The sequence below is a fragment of the Anomaloglossus baeobatrachus genome, chromosome 3 (assembly GCF_048569485.1).
Source record: "Anomaloglossus baeobatrachus isolate aAnoBae1 chromosome 3, aAnoBae1.hap1, whole genome shotgun sequence".
NCBI lineage: Eukaryota > Metazoa > Chordata > Amphibia > Anura > Aromobatidae > Anomaloglossus > Anomaloglossus baeobatrachus.
In genome coordinates, this window is record NC_134355.1 from 296380118 (window position 1) to 296393771 (window position 13654).

The window sequence follows — 13654 nt, forward strand, 5'->3', positions numbered from 1 at the left end:
GCATATTCATTTATTTTATAGTTTGATAGATCTGGCATTTCTTGACGAGACAAAACCAAATATGTTTAATTTTTACTTTTTTAATTGTTTTCTTTTCAATGGGGGCAAAAAGGGGGGTGATTTAAACCTGTGTGGTTTTTTTTTTTAGATTTTTTCATATTTTTAAAAACTTTTTTTAACACTTTTTATTGTTTTTACTTGTGTTAATGAAATAATGAATATTCACACTTCTTCCCCCCCATAATCTCACCCACCCCTCTGATGATAGGAACTGGTGTTAATGAAATAATGAATATTCACTGCCTGCCCTTGTCACTCCTCTGTGCCGGGTGTCAGTTATTCACTCAGACTGTCATGGCAGGATCGCAGCACATTGATCGCACTGGCCGGTGGCTCTTCTCACTTGAGTGTGACAGATGCATAGAAATACACACTGACACGCTCGGGTTAGAAGAGCCGCCGGCCAATGCGATTATTGCATTGCAATCCGGCGATGACACTCTGAGTGAATCACTGACACCTGCCACAGAGGGGTCAGACGGGAAGGGAGTGAATATTCATTATCTCTTTAACACCAGTTCCAATCAATGACGTCGGCAGAGGGGTGGGCGGGGAAGGGGGTGAAAAACAATTACTGTATTTTATTTAGGCTTCCTTCATACCTTTTATTCAGGATGTGTGGTGGCTGTTTTCACACAAACTGGAGACATGTTGACCCGCATACTAATTAAAGTCAATGTCACTGTCCCAGCCTATGAAGAACAGAACATTCCTTATAGGCTGGGAAAGCAGCCACTGACAACTCTCACGCAGTGCTGAGTGAGAGCCAGAGCAATGAACTTTGATGACCTTATGAGGGCACTGCAGGTCACAGAATGTAGGTCACACAATATTGTGCAACCTGCCGTGGGCAGTGACGGGCGGTGACGTCATGAGTACACAGCAGTTCATTGCCTCAGTTCTCACACAACTAGCGCAAGTGTTGGTGGCTGTGACGACCGGTGACGCCATGAGTTCACCGCACAGCCGCTTGCTCTGGCGACACTTTGTGTGAAAACTGCGGCAATAAACTAGAATGAACTCATGACGTCACTGCCCGCGGTGGGTCGCACGCTACTGTGTGATACACATGCTGTGACATGGGGTGCCCTCATGAGGTCATCGCAGTTCACTGCCGTGGTTCTTACACAGCACAGCTTGGGAGCCGTTAGTGGCTGCTGTCCCAGCTTATAGGGAATATGCATTATGGCAGACCGGATTAGGGTTTTGATGGGTAATAAATTGGTGAAGGAGGGTGTTTCTTGTCTTTTTTCTTTAATAAGTTTCCCATTTTATGTCCTTCAGGTTCGCTTTGGAGGAACATTGTGGAACCTCCCTGTGGACTACAAGAGAACTTAAAGGATTGTTATTTCTTTTTAAATATGTTGGTGAATGAGGGCTGGTATTGGGGGGGGGTTATTATAAATAAAATATATATTTTCTTATTTTTGACAATTTACAATTTATGGATTAGTAATGCATTATACAACATGATGGATATCTTATACATGGACTATATGGGTGCATTATACATGGAGGAGTATGGGGCTGCATAACACAATATGAAGGTTTTAAGGGGCTGCATTATAATACATATAGGACTATGGGGGTTACATTATAAAATATGGAGGACTATGAAGGCTACCTTATACATGGACTATGAGGGTGCATTATAAAACATGGAGAACTATGTGGTGCAGTATAATATATGAAGTACTATGGGGTGCATTCTAATATATGTAGAACTATGGAGTGAATTATAATACAAGGAGACCTATGGGAAATTCATTATAATAATTAGAGGGCTATGAGGGCTACTTTATACATGGAGGACTATGGGGTGAATTATAATATATGGAAGACTGTGGGGTGAATTATAATACATGGAGGACTGTGTGGTGAATTATAATACATGGAGAACTATGGGAAATGCATTATAATACATGGAGGACTATGTAGCTGCATTCTAATATTTGAAGGGTTATGTGGGACCCTTTATATTATACGGAAGGCTATGTGGGGGCCATTATAGTATTTGGAGAACTGTATACGAGGGGGACAAAGATACAAGCAGGGGATGGGTACGTTCTGTGCTGAGGGAAAAAGGCTGTTTCCCTCAGCACCCAGCTTCCCCATGCTCTGCTATACATCTTCTCTCAGCACCCAGCTTCCCCATGCTCTGCTATACATCTTCTCTCAGCACCCGGCTTTCCCATGCTCTGATTTGAGAAAGCTGGGTGCTGAGGGAAAGATGTATAGCAGAGCATGGGGAAGCTGGGTGCCGAGGACACGATGGATATCAAAACATAGGAAAGCCAAAACATAGGAGAGCTGGGTGCTGATAGAGGGATTTCAAATCATGGGAAGCCTGGGTGCTGAGGGTAAGAGCCAAGCGTCAGCATCATTATCCTGTACCCCAAGTGTCAGTGTCACTGTCCCGTACCCCAAGTGTCTGTGTATGTGGAGGGGGGGGGCCCAGGTCCAAACTTTGCACCGGGGCCCATCAACTCTAGTTACGCCACTGTATGTGTGTGTATGTATATATATATATATATATATATATATATAAATAAAAAAATATATATATGTATATACATATACACACGCACACACATATATATATATATATATATATACACACACACATATACATACATAGATAAATAAACATAAATATATAAAGTACCACATTTATATACACACAGAGGCGGATGTGTGTGCAGGAAGTAGTAGCGTCTGTTGTGTCGCACTGCCCTCTAGTGGAGGACAGGAGGACGACAGTACATTGTAGCTCGGGTGAGGCTGCCGGGCATCGCTGGCACATTTCTTACGGGAGAGCAGTGTGAGGTATGACATAACGGCATTAGCACAGTGCCCCCTCTATTCTCAGACCTGTACCGTACCGGTTCACGGCGGGCGTGTGGCTCCTTTCCTCTCTGTACAGTCACTCACGCTTCCAGTATGAGAGAGGACGCGGCGCCGGTTGCCGTGGATACAGCTACTTCCGGTGTGATGGAGGCGGACAGTAGCGGCAGAATTCGTCCTTGCAGTTATTCCAGGCCCTGACTTCCCTTCCTACACAGTTAGCCAGTACACAGAGCACACACTTCTATGATTCTGGCCGCAGATGCGACCCTCAATACGGCGGTTTGTCGCTTTATAAGGCATGAATTTTGTTCGCGTAGACTTTTATGTGCGCGGAATGAATATGCTCAGTGAGCGCCCCCTGGTGGCTGCAGGCAGGAACTGATCCTTTTAGACTTATATCTGCATGGTAAAAATATGCCTAGTGAGCGCCCCCTGGTGGCTGCAGGCAGGCACTGGCACTTTTAGACCTCTATGTGCATGGTAAGAATATGCTCAGTGAGCGCCCCCTGGTGGCTGCAGGCAGGCACTGGCACTTTTAGACCTATATGTGCACAGTATGAATATGCTCAGTGAGCGCCCCCTGGTGGCTGCAAGCAGGCACTGACACTTTTAGACCTCTATGTGCATGGTAAGAATATGCTCAGTGAGCGCCCCCTGGTGGCTGCAGGCAGGCACTGGCACTTTTAGACCTATATGTGCATGGTAAGAATATGCTCAGTGAGCGCCCCCTGGTGGCTGCAGGCAGGCACTGGCACTTTTAGACTTCTATGTGCATGGTAAGAATATGCTCAGTGAGCGCCCCCTGGTGGCTGCAGGCAGGCACTGGCACTTTTAGACCTATATGTGCACAGTATGAATATGCTCAGTGAGCGCCCCCTGGTGGCTGCAGGCAGGCACTGGCACTTTTAGACTTCTATGTGCATGGTAAGAATATGCTCAGTGAGCGCCCCCTGGTGGCTGCAGGCAGGCACTGGCACTTTTAGACCTATATGTGCACAGTATGAATATGCTCATTGAGCGCCCCCTGGTGGCTGCAGGCAGGCACTGACACTTTTAGACTTCTATCTGCATGGTAAGAATATGTTCAGTGAGCGCCCTCTGGTGGCTGCAGGCAGGCATTGACACTTTTAGACTTCTATCTGCATGGTAAGAATATGCTCAGTGAGCGCCCCCTGGTGGCTGCAGGCAGGCACTGGCACTTTTAGACCTATATGTGCGTGGTATGTATATGCTCAGTGAGCGCCCCCTGGTGGCTGCAAGCAGGCACTGACACTTTTAGACCTCTATGTGCATGGTAAGAATATGCTCAGTGAGCGCCCCCTGGTGGCTGCAGGCAGGCACTGGCACTTTTAGACCTATATGTGCGTGGTATGAATATGCTCAGTGAGCGCCCCCTGGTGGCTGCAGGCAGGCACTGACACTTTTAGACTTCTATGTGCATGGTAAGAATATGTTCAGTGAGCGCCCCCTGGTGGCTGCAGGCAGGCACTGGCACTTTTAGACCTATATGTGCACAGTATGAATATGCTCAGTGAGCGCCCCCTGGTGGCTGCAGGCAGACATTGACACTTTTAGACCTATATGTGCATGGTATGAATATGCTCATTGAGCGCCCCCTGGTGGCTGCAGGCAGGCACTGACACTTTTAGACTTCTATCTGCATGGTAAGAATATGCTCAGTGAGCGCCCCCTGGTGGCTGCAGGCAGGCATTGACACTTTTATACCTATATGTGCATGGTATGAATATGCTCAGTGAGCGCCCCCTGGTGGCTGCAGGTAGGCATTGACACTTTTAGACCTATCTGTGCATGGTATGAATATCCTCAGTGAGCGCCCCCTTGGTGGCTGCAGACAGGCACTGACACTTTTAGACTTCTATCTGCATGGTAAGAATATGCTCAGTGAGCGCCCCCTGGTGGCTGCAGGCAGGCACTGACACTTTTAGACTTCTATCTGCATGGTAAGAATATGCTCAGTGAGCGCCCCCTGGTGGCTGCAGGCAGGCACTGACACTTTTAGACTTCTATGTGCATGGTAAAAATATGTTCAGTGAGCGCCCCCTGGTGGCTGCAGGCAGGCATTGAGACTTTTAGACCTATATGTGCATGGTATGAATATTCTCAGTGAGCGCCCCCTGGTGGCTGCAGGCAGGCATTGAGACTTTTAGACCTATATGTGCATGGTATGAATATGCTCAGTGAGCGCCCCCTGGTGGCTGCAGGCAGGCATTGACACTTTTAGACCTATATGTGCATGGTATGAATATGCTCAGTGAGCGCCCCCTGGTGGCTGCAGGCAGGCACTGACACTTTTAGACTTCTACCGTATGTACATTGTAACAATATGCCCAGTGAGCGCCCTCTGGTGGCTGCAGGCAGGCACTGACACGTACGCAGTAGATGATTTATCCTGATGATGATTCTCACAGTCATGGCACTGAGTTTGTCACCCAGACTTGTCACTGTGTACTCCTTTGTACCATGCACCAATCCCCACCTTCATATTTTTCCCTTTTGTGACAATCTCAGTTAACCCAGTGTTCCCAGTGCACTGACACTATTCCTAGGGAATAGGGAGACCCCCCATCATAAGTGAAGCCTACAGGGAGAAATCAGAATATAAATTTACAGAAGTGCCCCCGTATCACATATTGATGACATCTTTTCTGCCGTACATGGTGATGTGGCCACGCACGTGCCGATTGCCCTATTCCACTTTATTGCTCGGCTGTCTTCAGAACCTCCATAGAAATGAAAGGATAAAGCCGTGCAGGAGAGATGTGTCCGCCAGACATTTATGGCATGTCCTCACCAACTGCTGAAACAAAATGGAAAAAGCATCCTCTATAAGCCCATTTTCAACTAATTGGGCTGGTCCAAGAAGAGCAAGGCGACCACTTCTTCCCCTATGTTTTAGGGAAAGGGTAAGATCACCCATAAATGAAAACTTTACCCTCAGATTTTGAGAACCCAATTCAAAGCCAGTACCCAATATTGCTATATCTTCTTTTGGATAAAAGATGACTCCTACAACTTGTAAGTGTGGTCTAACATTGTACAACGGATGCTGCATCAGCTACTATTACTAACAAGGCCTAACATTGTACAACGGATGCTGCATCAGCTACTATTACTAACAAGGCCTAATATTGTATAAAACGGATGCTGCATCAGCTACTATTACTAACATGGCCTAATATTGTATAAAACGGATGCTGCATCAGCTACTATTACTAACAAGGCCTAACATTGTATAAAATGGATGCTGCATCAGCTACTATTACTAGCGTGGCCTAAGATTGCATAACTAATTCTGCATTGGCTGCTATTACTAGCGTGGCCTAAGATTGTATAGCTAATTCTACATCGGCTACTAATACTAGCGTGGCCTAACATTGAGTAATGGATGCTGCATCAGCTACTCTTACTAGAATGTCCCAACATTATACAATGGATGCTGCATGGATTACTATTACTAGTGTGGCCTAACATTTTACAATGGATGCTGCATGGATTACTACTACTAGTGTGGCCTAACATTTTACAATGGATGCTGCATCAGGTGCGATTAGGAAAAATACTAAGAAAAATAGACCTCATCATGGTTCATTTATGCAATACCTGTAACCCCATATTATCATAGAAATAAAAGAAAAAGGAGGGCCCATTACAGTATAAGTAAATAATATCCCATATAAGATTCTTTTAAGCTGCTTTTTATTTGAAAAAGTGCACGTTACAGCCAGAAAATGGCAGGTGAATTTAAAATAACAAATACATGTAATTGTACCAGATAAACGAGTTATGAGGTGGAAAAGAGTCCCATATGAGGGAAGGCATGTCCTAGAAGTATCAGCTGCTATTACTAGCGTGGCCTAACATTGTATAACGGATACTGCATCAGCTACTATTACTAGCATTATGTAAAATTGTACAATGGATGCTGGATTGGCTACTATTTCTAGCGTGGCCCAACATTGTATAATGGATGCTGCATCAGCTACTATAACTAGCATGGCCTAACATTGTATAACAGATGCTGCATCAGCTACTATTACTAACGTGGCCTAACATTGTATAACAGATCCTGCATCGGCTACTATTACTAGTGTGGCCTAATATTGTACAACGGATGCCACATCAGCTGCTATTATTAGTGTGGCCTAACATTTTACAATGGATGCTGCATTGGCTACTATTACTAGTGTGGCCTAGCATTGAGTCATAGATGCCGCATCAGCTACTATTACTAGCATGGCGTAACATTGTATAACGGATGCTGCATCAGATGCTATCACTAGCGTCGTGTAAAATTGTACAATGGATGCTGGATTGGCTACTATTACTAGCGTGGCCCAACATTGTATAATGGATGCTGCATCAGCTACTATAACTAGCGTGGCGTAACATTGTATAACAGATGCTGCATCAGCTACTATTACTAGCGTGGCCTAACATTGTATAACAGATGCTGCATCAGCTACTATTACTAGCGTGGCCTAACATTGTATAATGGATGCTGCATCAGCTACTATTACTAACGTGGCCTAACATTGTATAACAGATTGCTGTATCGGCTAGTATTACTAGTGTGGCCTAATATTGTACAACGGATGCGACATCAGCTGCTATTAGTGTGGCCTAACATTTTACAATGGATGCTGCATTGGCTACTATTACTAGTGTGGCCTAGCATTGAGTCATAGATGCCGCATCAGCTACTATTACTAGCATGGCGTAACATTGTATAACGGATGCTGCATCAGATGCTATTACTAGCGTGGCCTAACATTGTACAATGGATGCTGCATGAGCTATTAATACTAGCGTGGCCTAACATCATTGAGTAATGGATGCAGCATCAGCTGATATTAATAGCATGGCCTAACATTAAATTAAATTAATTAAATCTTTATTCATTGAAGACCTGTGAATTGAGAATGAAAGATCTGTCCAGGAAGAGAAAGAAACAGATTTCTCTGACCAGATATGTTACAAAATTCCGGCACTGAGGATCTGGAACTCGGAAAATAAAAAACAATTAAGGAAAAATAAAGAAAAAAAAATAATAAAGCAGGTGCGCTGTATTTACCAAGGCTCCGACTGTAACTGCTCCTGCGGTTGCTCATTACCTTAATTGTATATGCACTGCTTTCCTCGCCCCGCCCAACGGTTTCTGTGATTGATTTCAGTCAGATGCTTTTAATCACAGACTCTGCCTGCAGGTCTATATCATACACTAGAAATAAATAAATAAAAAAATTGGTGTAGGGTTCTCCCATTTTATGATAGAGATAAAGCCCACGGCTAAAGGCTGCAGCCGCCAGCCATGTGCTTATCTTGGCTGTGTATCAAAATAAGAGTAACCACATGCAGCTTTCTTTTTTAAATTATGTAAATAAATTATTTAAAAAAAAAATGGTGTGCGGTCCCCCCCCCCCCAATTTTGATACCCAACCATGATGAAGCCCAACAGCTGGGGGCTGGTATTCTCAGGCTAGAGAGACATATGCTTATTGGGACCCCTGCCTAAAAATAGCACCCTGCAGCCGCCCAGAATTGTTGCATCCATTAGATTCGATAATCCTGGCACTATACCCGGCTCATCCAGATTTCTCTTGTGCAGTAGCAAATAGAGTAATAAACAGTTAATTGCAGCTCATAGCTGCCACTAATCCTTAGATTACTAATGGGGAGGGTCTATTAGACCCCCCCCGATAACTAATCTCTAAGTGAAAGTAAATAAACACAAACACTAGAAAAATCCTTTATTTGGAATAGAATACAAAAAAAACCACACTTTTTCACCACTTTATTAACCCCCAAAACACCCTGCAGGTTCCATGTAATCCACACAAAGTCCCACGATGATTCCAGCTCTGCTACATATCAAGTCAAGTCGCTATCAAGGAACATGACTGCCTGTTGTGGACCTCAGGCTGAGACTGAGTCTCAGAGATCAACGGTGATATCACTCAGGTAGTTTGTGGGCACAGCTGGAGGTTCCCATGGCCCTCCACCTGTGACTGCAGGTGGGGTCACTGAGTTTAATTAAGCACCCTTACACTAATGTCAAGTTACCTGCGGTCACAGGTGGAGGCCTTGGGAACCTCCAGTTGTGCTCGCAACTTACCTCAGTAACATCACCGCTGATCACTGAGGCTCAGTCTCTGCCTGAAGCTCACAGCAGCACAGCGGGCGGTCATGTTCCATGATCTCGCTCTGTGACTTCAGATGTAGCAAAGCTGGAACTGTCGTGGGATCTTGTGTGGATTACATTGGATCTGCAGTGGTGTTTTTGGGGTTAATAAAGTGGTGAAAGAGGGTGTTTTTTGTATTTTAATTTTATTTAATTTTAATTCACACAAGATTTATTTTTGGTGTTTGTGTTTATTTACCTTCAGTTACAGATTAGTAATGGAGGTTTCTCAGATGCCTCCCATTACAAATCTAGGGCTTAGTGGCAGCTGTGAACTGCAATTAACCCCTTATTACCCCAATTGCCATTGCAGCAGGGCAGTCGGAAGCAGCCGGGTAAAGTTCCGAGATTGTCACATCATAACAGATGCGGCAATCCTGGGCGGATACAGGCTGCTATTTTTAGGCTGGGGGGCCCAAATACCATGGGTCTCCACAGCCTGAGAATACCAGCACCCAGCTGTCTGCTTTATCATGGCTGGGTATCAAAATTGAAGGGGACCGCACAACGTTTTTTAAAATTATTTTAATAATTAAAAAAAAGCCACATGCGATTCCTCTTATTTGGATACACAGCCAAGATAAGCGCATTGCTGAGGGCTGCAGCCTTTAGCTGTGGGCTTTATCTGTGCTGGGTATCATAATAAGAGGGGACCGTACCCCAAATATTGTATTTATTTTAATAACACGATAGACACACAAAGTGTCTGTCATTGGAAGCAGTCAGCTGACACGTTGTTACTTAGGGTGGGGGCGCGCTTGACTGCAACCAATCACAGACACCGGTGGGCAGGGAAAGCAGTGCAAATGCAATGAAGGTAATGAGTGGTGCTGGAAGTGCATGAGCGGCCGTGGGAGCAGTTACAGCCAGCTCGGAGACTCGGTAAGTACAGCCCGCTTGCTCCTATCCCCCTATCCCTTCTACCACCATTTTTAGTTTCTGGATTCTGGTCTCCATAGAGACTTACATGGGGACCTGCATCCAGCCAGATATCCAGGATCAATTCTGGGCCGGAACCGGATTATTTTTTAAATATCGGGTTAGGTCCGCTGGTCCCAGTCATCTGCGAGTCCGCCCATCACTACTTTCTAACTAAAATATGTATCTGACCCAGCAGTAAGCTCTCAACTCACTTATCTGTGCAAACATATGTGGTGACAAATATCAATAATTGTAACTTTGCTATCATAGGTGACATTTATCTTTTCCACTTGAATATTTACTATCAGATAATATCACATTCTTCTGGTCATTGACTCAGAACCTATTAGGTCACCATCTTATTGCTAACCTTTAATTTCCTATTTACCAGCTTCTCTCTTCTCAGTTAGTGACCCGTAATTAAAGGGAAGCTTCAGCTTCTAGCCATTTTAATAAACCTTTAAGAAGTGGTAATTCTCTAATATCTTCTTACTGGAATCACTTCCTGGCATTGTGAGAACATGCTGATTAGATGATGTTGGACTTTTTAGAGTTTTGCATAGTTAGCCACCTATAATCTGCTGACAAATCCGAAATTCTCTAAACCCACATGTTATCTGAACGCTCCAGTGAGTCTGTTAACCTTGGATTAGATAATTCCAGTGCACCGTGCATCATCACAGAGATCCTCTGAAAGATAGAAAGCTAAGCTATTACGCAAAGTAGGATTCATTCATTTTTCGTTTTTTCCTCCCCTTCTTCTAGAAACCATAACTTTTCTATTTTAGCTTTGAAATAGCCGTAGTAGTTTGTAGTTTTACATCACACCATTCTTCTTACTGTATCATTTACTGACCAATGGGGAAAACATCCAAGTGAGGTAAATACTGCAATACTCCCATTATTTTTGGGGTTTTGTGTTTGCGGAGTTCATGTAACAGTAAAAAATAACTTGGCAATATGATTTTTCAGGTGAGTACAGCGGCTATGGTGATAACAAATTTGTCCAGTTTTTTTTTTTTTTGCATTCTTGTAGGAAAAAAAATATCAAATTGTTTTTTGCTATGTCATTATTTTCTGAAACTTAGGTTTGAAGCCTGAAATGTGGGAAAAGGTTGAAAAACTCAAGAGTGCCAAATACTTTCGCAAGGCACTGTATGCATCTTTTTATAATCCCAAGCTGAATTTACAATATACACGGACTGAAAAACATCAACTTTTGATTGTATTTAGTTTTTGGCTTTCATCGTATGTTCTGATTTTATACACCCGAATTTTACAGAGGTGATAATACTAAATTTTTTTAATTTCGTTATTTTAAAATTAGGAAAAGAGAGGTGATTGTAACTTTTATATTTTTATTTTTCACTTTATTTTTTAAAGTACCCTTAGTGGACATTAAAAATAGGAACAGAGAAAAAACTTTGGCACTTACAACATAACTAAAAAGTTATTCCTTTATTACATACTGGTGGATGAGGGTGACAGACAGAGACCGAAAAAAGAGCGATGGACATTTCACACTGCCAAGGGCTTCGTCCAGGCTCTGTTATCATGTCCACCCAACTCCCATTATATCTTGGTTTGCAAGGTGGATGGAGGCATATCAATTACATAGTAACACAATCAGCTCCTTCTCAGGGGATGGAACACCTCTCTGCCATGACAGGCAGGGGATTCTCTCCACTATACTAACACAAATCACAAATACTTTACAACTAAAACTTTAGGCTATATGCACATGTTGAGTATTTGGTGACTTTTTTACCTCAGTTTTTGTAAGCCAAAGCCAGGAGTGGGTAAAAAATACAGAAGTGGTGCCCTTGTTTCTATCAGGCCGGAGTCACACTTGCGAGTTAAGGTGGTGTCACATATAGCGACGACGACAACGATGTCGCTGCTAAGTCACCATTTTCTGTGACGTAGCAGTGACGTCTCGTCGCTGTCGCTGTGTGTGACATCCAGCAACGACCTGGCCCCTGCTGTGAGGTCGCCGGTCGTTGCTGAATGTCCTGCTTCATTCTTTGGACGTTGCTCTCCCGCTGTGAAGCACACATCGCTGTGTGTGACAGCGAGAGAGCAACGAACTGAAGCGAGCAGGGAGCCGGCGTTTGGCAGCCTGCGGTAAGCTGTAACCACGGTAAACATCGGGTAACCAAGAAGCCCTTTCCTTGGTTACCCGATATTTACCTTAGTTACTAGCACCGCCGCTCTCACGCTGCCAGTGCCGGCTCCCTGCTCCCTGCACACGTAGCTGGAGTACACATCGGGTAATTAACCTGATGTGTACTCTGGCTAGGAGTGCAGGGAACAGGGAGCCGGCACTGGCAGCGTGAGAGCAGCGGACGCTAGTAACTAAGGTAAATATCGGGTAACCAAGCGAAGTGCTTTCCTTGGTTACCTGATATTTACCTTAGTTACGCTTCCACGCGGCGCTGCTGGCTGGGGGCTTGTCGCTGGTGAGATCTGCCTGTTTGACAGCTCACCAGCGACCATGTAACGAAGCAGCAGCGATCCTGATAAGGTCAGATCGCTGGTCGTGATTGCTGCTGCGTCGCTATGTGTGACACCACCTTTAGGCTGTGTGCACACGATGCGTTTTTTACCGCGGAACCGCTGCGTTTTGAACCGCAGCGTTTCAGTGGCAAATTGCATGCGTTCAGCTTTCCCAGCAAAGTGTATGGGAAAGCTGAAAAATCAGTGCACATGCTGCGTTTCTTTCCGCAGCGTTTTGGATGCCAAAAATCGGTGCGGAAAGAAAAGCAGCATGTCACTTCTTTTGTGCGTTGTGGCTGCATTCTCTCCCCCATTGAAATCAATGATGTGGGGTCAGAACGCAGCCACAACGCATGGACCTGCTTTTTTGTTGCGGTCCGCGGCCTTTGTCGGCACGCCAGAACGCAGGCATTTACCTGGAAGTGAGGTCAAGAGGTTTCCTGTTGACCTCACTTCCTGGCAAAGCCCCCGGTGTCGCCAAAGTGCCCGCCCCGACCCCCGACCCCCCTCCCGAAAATCCAACATGGCCGCGCGCACAGTAGCGCACCGGCCGCCCTGCTCCTATGATTTCTGTCGCATGTGCAATAACACATGCGACAGAAAACTGTTCCCCAGGCCCTGCCCGTTCACCCCAATTCCCCCCGGTGTCATACATACCTGTCCGGTCGCAGCGCTGATCCCCCGCGGCCCCCTCCTCCTTCACAGTGCACGCTGGCCGGTCACATGAGCAGAGCAGCTGACAGCCAGCACAGTGTTCAGTGTGAGCTGTGCTGGCTGCTCGGCACTCTGCAGCTGTGACCCGGGGAGAGTGGGTGCAGATTTTTGCACCCACTCTCCTCAAATGGAGGGTCTGCCCTCCTAGAAAATGGGGGATACGTTTCCTGAACGTGCCCCCATATTCTAGAAGGTCCAGAGGCGACGTGGGACATCCATATGGATTTCTGCGGACCCATTTTTTTTTATTAAATTGGAGAACAAGGGAATGATTTGGGGAGTGTTTTTTCTAATAAAACATTTTTTGTTGTCTTTTTTTGCTTTTGTTTACTGTCAATTAGTTATGTCGGGTGTCTGATAGACGCCGTGACATCACTAATTGCTGGGCTTGATGCCAGGTGACATTACACATCTGGT

The 13654-nt window shown here is 45.0% G+C and overlaps 1 protein-coding gene across 1 annotated transcript in view; it reads right to left on the reverse strand.

The window, feature by feature from the left end:
* LOC142295208 (uncharacterized) overlaps window positions 1–3241 on the reverse strand; it is a 135918-nt gene extending 132677 nt beyond the window's left edge. Inside the window, exon 1 of the mRNA XM_075338288.1 lies at window positions 2943–3241. The gene's annotated coding sequence lies outside the window, so the exon portion shown is untranslated. The remainder of the gene's footprint in view (window positions 1–2942) is intronic.
* Window positions 3242–13654: the final 10413 nt, after the last annotated feature.